This window comes from Culex pipiens, chromosome 2, assembly GCF_016801865.2.
Source record: "Culex pipiens pallens isolate TS chromosome 2, TS_CPP_V2, whole genome shotgun sequence".
NCBI lineage: Eukaryota > Metazoa > Arthropoda > Insecta > Diptera > Culicidae > Culex > Culex pipiens.
The window spans coordinates 148,857,102-148,865,536 of NC_068938.1; positions in this window are offsets into that span (position 1 = coordinate 148,857,102).

Genomic DNA, 8,435 nt, shown 5'->3' on the forward strand with positions numbered 1-8,435 from the left:
GGTCTTAGGTAGAATTCCTCAATAAAGAAATTCCTTCTGTTTCCGAACGTGGTAAGAGAAAGTCTTCTAGTTGATTTCCCACAAAGAAATCCTAGTGTGCTTAACTGGCGCCCGAATAGGAACCTTTTTTCTTTGGGTAGCGTATAAATCGTTTAAATTCAAAAATCCTCAACTTTTTCTTCACAATTGGTTCAAGGAGCCAAAACAAAAAAATCCTTAAAGTGAAAGTGGATGCTGGTACCAAGAAAACGGACAAGTGTGTCTCGGGACATCGAGTGGAGCTCAATCGGAACTAAAATGCTTAGTAGCCTCCATCGAGAAGCGGTCAACGCCATGATCGGCAGCAGAATCTCTCTGTTGGCGCCCATTGCTACTACGCATGGGTTACTTAACATACACAACTTCAAAGATAACCCTCTCGCTATAATTTCTATCGGAGAAGCCAGAATAAAGATTGGTTACAACAGGTTTATATACCCGGTAAACCTAGAAGAGGTAGAAACCCTCATAGACGAGGTAATTTATATGGATAGCAACAACCACATACAGAACACTATATAAATGAAAAAACTAAAATTAAATAAAACATACAAAAAACTCATTATAAGGCAAGAAGATCTATTGAAGCATTTCAGAAGTACAAATCAGAAGGTTGAAATTAAAACGAAGACATAACCATATATCCTGCAAGTTTATCAGACCCTAGAATCAGAAACATGAAAAGACGGTACTGTCCGCACAGAGCTTGAGAACAAGCATCCGAAGCATGTTGGCGCGTCTGAATACAAAGTAGCACGTATAGAGCAAACGGATTGATCGATCAAAGCAGAGAGAAAGTATAAATTGAGCGAACGACGCCACTAGAATAGAGAGGACAAAGCATAGAACGAACTGTGATCGTCGCGAAAGCGAGATAGACAAGCTATGCGCGTATGGAAGAAAAGGACAGAAGTCCAGGAGAGAGGATTAGAACAAGAGAGAAATCTCTTGATCGAGAGAATTGAAAAGTTGTACTAAATTTAAGGAACTATATAATGTAACCGAAATTGTTTAATGCACAGTCACTTTTTAATCACCAAACTATACCCTCGAACTCATGTCGGGTTAATTTACAAATAATCCGAAAATCATGTTATCGAAGTAATGCTTTGTGCATTACAGTAAGAGAATGTCTTCTAGTTTATTTTTCATAAAGAAATCATAGTGGGCTTAACTCACGTACAGTCAAAGGAAATGTTTAGATGCAGAAGACGGATATCCACCAGAGTTCATTTCAAGCATTATAGATTCCGGTAACTTATAATGCTAAAAAAAAAACAATGTTCATTACACCGGTTACAAGAAATCTTCAAAATCGTGGAAATCAAATTGATTGTACACCAATACTGCCAACAATATTTCACATTGGAGGCAAACGGTACACAGGAGATAATAAATACAGAGAATCGTCAAAGACATACTATATTCCACATTTCTCGGTTATAAATCAAACTAAACAAACCAAGGTTGGTGTTCAATGCAGCACCAAAGACAAGAGAAGAATCGTTAAATTAAAACCTATTGTCTGGACCTGAGGCAAATGTGAATTTCCATGGAGTCTTAATTAGACTCAGGGAAGGCCGTTTCGCCATCTCTGGGGACGTTCCACCAAGTTAAAATGAATAAAGGGGATCAGGATGCTCAGAGATTCTTATTCAGAGAGTCTGATCATTTAGAAATTAATACATATGTCATGCAAGTAATGACATTTGGAGCGACTTGCTCACCAGCATGCGCCCAATACGTTAAAAATCAAAATGCATTGAAATTCGAGGACAAATATCCTAAAGATAGCTTTAGTTCATTGAACGAAGCGAAAGAAGTAGTTAATAATGTGATTAATATTCACGACAATGCTTATTATAACATAAGGAATTTTGTTTCCAGTTCAAAGACATTGCTCAAAAGTATTCCAGAATCAAAAAGAATGGAAATGAGCGCTATAAAACTCGGTAACGGAGAGTATCTTTGCGAAAAGGTTCATATTTGCTTATGACTAATGACAATAAGACTGTTTCACATAGCAAGTAGAAAGTAACAGATAAATTTGCCTGACCACAAGTGGCTACCAAAACTCTGCCCAGTATTGAAACAAATGTCCTTCAATTTTGGGAACCAGCAGCCGCGTTTTTACATGGTGGCTCTGCAGTGAGGACTAGGAGAAGTGCTTGTCGGAATCAAGCACTGAGGACTCCGAGCTTCCGATCAGACGAAATCTGATCGTGATCGTAAGTATAAGCGTGTCCGATGATATAAAGCGGTCTAGTGAAAAGTGTTCATGATTGTGTTAGAGCTTAGACGAAGATTGTGGACGAATTATCGTCGAAGTGACTCCTAAACGGTGTTAATGTCTTTTACATTTTTTTTAAATAAAAGAAATTACAACGTTGTATCAAGACGTACACGTCTACGTGTGAGCTGTCCATTGTTAAATTAACAGATAACTGAATAGTTAGAGCTTTTAAAAAAGACACAAAGAATCAAAAGGATCCAAGAAAAGTAAGTGTGATACCACGGGGACTGGCTACACTAGTCAATAAGGTGTAGAGCTGTAGCACAAAATTTTAAAGTCAACGAAACCTTGGCAATACCAAGAAAGGCTAGTTTCTGATAAACAGTGAGTGTTTGTGCTAAAAACAAAATTAAACATTTTTATCGAGAAAACTCTTAGACTAACTCCTTCCAATAAAAGGCTGGTATTGCTTACTTGATTCTCATGATTGAAAGAGAGGGTTTGTTCTGAAAATGTAAATAAATGTATTAAAATAACAAAACAAGTTAGATTACTACGTTGCTGCTAATACTTACTTGTGAAACCTTGTTGCCGGACTGTCTTACTCAGTACAGTTACCCCGCTTAAATACTCGAATAGGTACCTGATGAGCCACAATAGGTACACCAAAAGCTTCAAACACCCCACGTAAACAAATTTTTACCCCTTACCTATGCTACCGACGCCTCTGAAACAACAGAACGACAATTACTGGGAGTTGTTCAACTAATTTCTCCGAAAAACCATGCCCCACAACCACGTAAATGCTTTTAAACTTGACACTGTGAACAATTTGATTGAATGTTATTGACACATCTAGGTTAGATGAAAATTATTAATTACAAATGAATTGAAAAAAACTGAAGAAATCATTATTTTACTAGTTTTCATAACAACTTGCTTTTCAAGATCAAATCTAACTTGTTTCAGCGCTTGAACAAAATAGTTTAGCATTGAATTCGCTTTTAAAAATCTAACTTTGACTTTTTTTTGTAACATATATTTTTAGCTAGTTTTTGAAATATTTAAACACCTTTAATACCGTCAGTGGGGGTGACTATGGGTCAAAACACGATACACCTCTCGTAATTTCTTAATAAATAATAAATAACAAAATATGGTGGATTTTAAAGAACACTACCTTAAATGCCAATAGTTTGGAAATTGACCCAATCTCACCCCTTAGAGGGGGTGGCATTGGGTCAAATGAAACTAAAATGATGCTCAAATACAACGATATGGTAAAAACAAGTCATCCAACAGTGTTTCTTGTTCGAGGGAATCGTATTGACACGCTACAATGTTTGAAGTAGATATTTTCAAACATTTGGGTACTTTTCAAGCAATTCCAACAAAAATATTAGAAAAATTATTTTTCGAGAGGTCTTTTTTGGCCGAAAACGTACTTTAAATTTAGACAGCTGCCAAAATAACAGGATTTGTTTTTGGAACGAGATTTTTTCAGCAAAGTCAGCTTAAGATGTCCCCTACACAACCCTTTTAAAAGAATTCAGCTCATTGAGAAGAACCTGAGAAATGATAAAATCCGTAAAAAATCATTCACCCCCCAGACCCAATGTCACCCCATTGACGGTGTAATAGAAAGCGTGTTTTGACTCATTTTGGTGTATAATTGTAACCATTCACTTCGATTGAAAGTGTTTTTCAAAAAGCCATTCCACATTTTCGGAGCACTTTTGTGGTAAGTTGTCAGTAGGATGCAAAATGCCACGTTTCTTTCAATCCTGCTGTTTTGAAGACCTTGTTTAGACCATTATCTTGGGTCTTGTCTAGTAAAAGTTGTTCTTTTTAACGAAACACTGTAGAAGTGCTGTTTTAACAAGATCAGCAAAACACTGTCGCAAAATTGTGTGATTTGTTAATTTAAATAATAATTTTACAAAAAAATCATGATACAATTAACCCTCAAATGCCCAAATGATGTTGCATAAAACATACACCCAAAGTAGACTCCAGAAAAAATGCATTTTTTAAAAACATTGGCAAAGTCAAATAAAACAAGTCACACTTCCAACCATAAAATTTCCATAAATTTTAAGAGTTCTTCTTTCTGCATTTGAAAGATCAAAAATTTATAGAAAAAATATTTTTGACGACTTTCTAAATCAAGTCCCGCCTAGAGGCGGGTAGAGGGTTAATTAAAGCATAACAAAGCTTTGAGTTTCCTTGGTTTAAGTTACATATCCAAGACAACAAAATTCCTAATTTGTGTTTTTATTCAAGACTTTGATAAACTATGATTTTATGAACACTATGGGTTACCAGGTCAAAATTTGAAAAATCTGACAAAAATTTGGCAGGCAAAATCTAAAACATCTAAATGGTGAAGAGGTTTGTGGCTAGTAGTTGACGGAATTGCCTAAAATTTGAAAAACTGCGGTACAGTAGCAGATTTTGAATGTAAAGTTAGGGAGAACCGACGGAACAACAAGAAATTTGACGAAAGAGTTTTTGGAACATGTTTTTTTTATATTTGAAGATTACCTATAAATAACGCTACCGACTGTACGGATTTTTTCCTTGCCATAAGGATTTTCGAACCTCTTCGCGGATTTTTAACAGGCCGGAATTTTTGTAGGGAATTTCACGCATAATACGGATTTGTACGGAATTTTAACAACTTTTTAATCATTGAATTGCTTTTTGATTTGGTCGAAGCTTTTGTTAACTGGAAATTTTTATTTATCTGTGAGTTTAATTTAAAAAGGGAGAGTTTTCCGGGGTTTCCTCAATTCAAACTTGATTATCAATAATTCTAGAGCTTTTGAACTTTTGTCTTTCATATGATGATAGGACCTTTTCAAAAAACTCTAGAATTGTTCTTTTAGAAATTCCTTACTAAATATATTTATCCATCACCAAAGGCTTTCTAAAACTTGTGAAAACATTTGAACATTTGAATTAACAAATCTAGAGTTTTTTTTAAAGGTCTTATAAACTGTTGTGTTTCACATGTTATAGGACCTTTTCAGTAAAAAAAAAACTCTGGAAGAGTGTTCTTAAAAACACTAAGAACGATATTATTCGTAAAAGCAAACTTGACATTTCGTAACGCTTATTAAAAAAAATGAAGAACATAATGATTTGATTCAAATCACGATTTATTTTATGAATACTTTTAAACGTGCAAGTCATAAGCACTCTGATAGCATTTTGTGAAATTTGTTAGCTGTAAAAACGACACAGTTTTATATTTTAATTCTAAAATTTATTAAATTTAATTTGAGTGCATAATTGACAAAGGGAGCGCGTGGTCGTAAAAAATATTCGGAATGAAAAGTGATTTCTTTTTGTGTGCCTTTTGTTTCGCATTTTTGTCGTGTATTGTGTGCTGCGAGGAGATTTAAAATTTGCTCGCGTTATCTAAATTGTAGAAACAGTAAAAATATACTGATAAGTCCAGCCCATAGCACTAATGCTCGGTTGGCACGCGTTCGATTAAAAAAACTTTCTAAATCATCACTAATTTATCTTTCCGCAGCCGGCTGCCTGAGATTTAAAAAAAATTCAACCGATAAACAAAATGCTCATGGTCACATCACTGCCATTCGTGAATCCTGACCTCATACCCATCTACTAACCCCCTCAAAACTCATGTGATACTTTGTCGGAGAAGCAGTCGATTGGGCGGTCTCTATCACTCAAGTATTGGACTAACATTCCCATCCACTTCCCCGTGACTCTACCACTGGTCGTGGCCGGCGCCGGTATTGATCAACATGATAGGGGCCTTTGAGAAGTTGCGAAGCGAGGAAAGATAGCACCCACTCATCTTCCACGGCTCGTGGATGTAACTTCTGGAGGTCAATAACGGAGTAGCAACTGCGGGTGGGCACCTATGCTTATGCTTATGCTTATGCTTATGCTTATGCTTATGCTTATGCTTAAAATTTATTAAATTTAATTTATCTAAATAATTCATTGACCGTTTTTACTACACCATGGTGTCATATCGGCAAAGTGTACGGATTTTTGCTCAGCAAGAGTGGGTAGCCTTACCTATAAATTAACCGGAAAAAGGGGAAGGAAGATATAAATTAATTCAAAAGTTTGTACAGTTTAATTAGGGCGTCCAAATTTCTCGGTTTTCGAATATCGCAGGAAACGGGAAAAATATTTTTTTTAATCCTTGGAATTCCCGGGATCCCGGAATTTGATTTTTTTTTAAATGGTCATAAAATCTATGTTTTTATTATATTTGTTTTGTTTTGAAACTTAAAATCTTAGAATTAGCTTAATACGGTTAGTTAGTGATAATCTACACTTCAATCTAAGCAATTTAGATAGTTTAAAAAATATTAAAAATAGATTTTTATCTTCTTTGTTGTGCTTTGGATTTTAAATAAGCCACCATTTTTAATTCAATGTGATTCAAAATAAATTGGTGTCTTATAAGTATATTTATTTGATTTATTTCTTTATATGAAATGGCTACAAAAGCTTTGAAACTGTTAAAATAAACAAAACATGATACCAACCAATGTTAAATTTTAGTTCAAAGTTTCATATTTTACAAATTATCTTTAAATCAGTACCCCCAACTGGGGAAAATCAGAACTGCAGTCTGGAGATTTGAGAGCTAAAAATTTGGAAATCGGTGTACTAACTGTTTTGTTCTGTTCCTGTTCCAACTAAAATCAATCCAAAAAAAATAGAACTTTATCTAAAAAAAATTGCCTGAACAGCTGTCTGAATTCGTTACTATTGTCCTGATTTTCTTCAGATGCCTGTGTTTGATGAAAATTAGTTAAATACGATATTTGTTGTTCAAGTTTAAAATCATGAATATTCGTAAATAGAATAACAAACCTTTTTTATTAAATTAAATTAATTAAAATTAATAAAACATTTTTAATGCACTAGACATTTTACTTTTTTTACCTTAATTTTTAACAATTTTCCATAATAAGCCAAATAAATGCTGATAAATGACGAATACAAATTTCAATGCATAAAGTTCTTATCGATTACTAAGTATTCAACTGTTTATCTATTTCCACAACCAAATCTGAATTCCCAGACCAAAAATTGATACATTTTTAATTTCGAGAACAAATAAAACATCCCGGGATTTGGAAATTCCCGGCTTGGAAAAAAATCCCGGGAATTTAACGGCCTAAAAAGGATTATTTACACATTCTTCAAGACAAACGCATTCTGTTATTTTAGATTTTTAACTAAATTCGTTCATTTTAATCAAAAGGTTATTCAGCCAGAACCGTGGTGTAGGGGTAAGCGTGGTTGTTGGACCTAGAGGTTAGGTCGTTAGCTTAGTTTCGAGTAGGAATCTCGCAAGCCAAGGCAATGCTGTAGAGCGAATAATTTGATTTGATTTTGATTTTTTCCAAGCGAGATATTACCCACTGTTCAGGTCGATAATCTTTGAAGATAACTCTTCGACCAACTTGAAACACATGAAAGATCATGCGTCACCGAAAACTTACGACCCATAAAACCGTTAAAAATCAACTAATCAGCCGCTAATCCCTCTGATTATCCGAAATTTGTGTCTTTCCCACGGCAGTTCTTTCGCTCTTCTTTTTTTCATCCTCATCATCATCACCCATGCTGCACCCCGCAAAGCAACCTTCTTCCCACCGATGAGCCAATGATTAAGGCAAAAGTGCATCAACGCGCGTTGAAGACGACGGCGTACGACAAGCCATTTATTACCGCAGAGCAGCCGCATTAGGACGTCATAATTTATTCCCATTTCTTTTCGCCTTGTGCCCTTTCGAATTATCACCACCTAATTTTTGGTTCTTCCTCCCGTTGAAAGATTTATCATCACTCGATTGCAACGCAGAGCAGAGAGGGAGAGGTCAAAGATGATTTTTTAAGAATGAGATATGGCTTTTTTCGTTAAGGGGAGAGGACTCCAATCAAGATGATTGCAATTTGCGAAACGCACTTGCAGAACGGCGACCAACCTAAGTGGATTGTTCATCGTCATTTGTAAGGGAGTTGGCCACATGGTCCACGAGGGTCATAATTCTTGGCGTGTCAGAAGTATTCAACGAGAATGGTCAACGTGCATCTCGCCGATTTCGGAAGTAGTTTCACGCTTCAAGGAAGGAATTTTATGACCCAAAGATGAATTTTC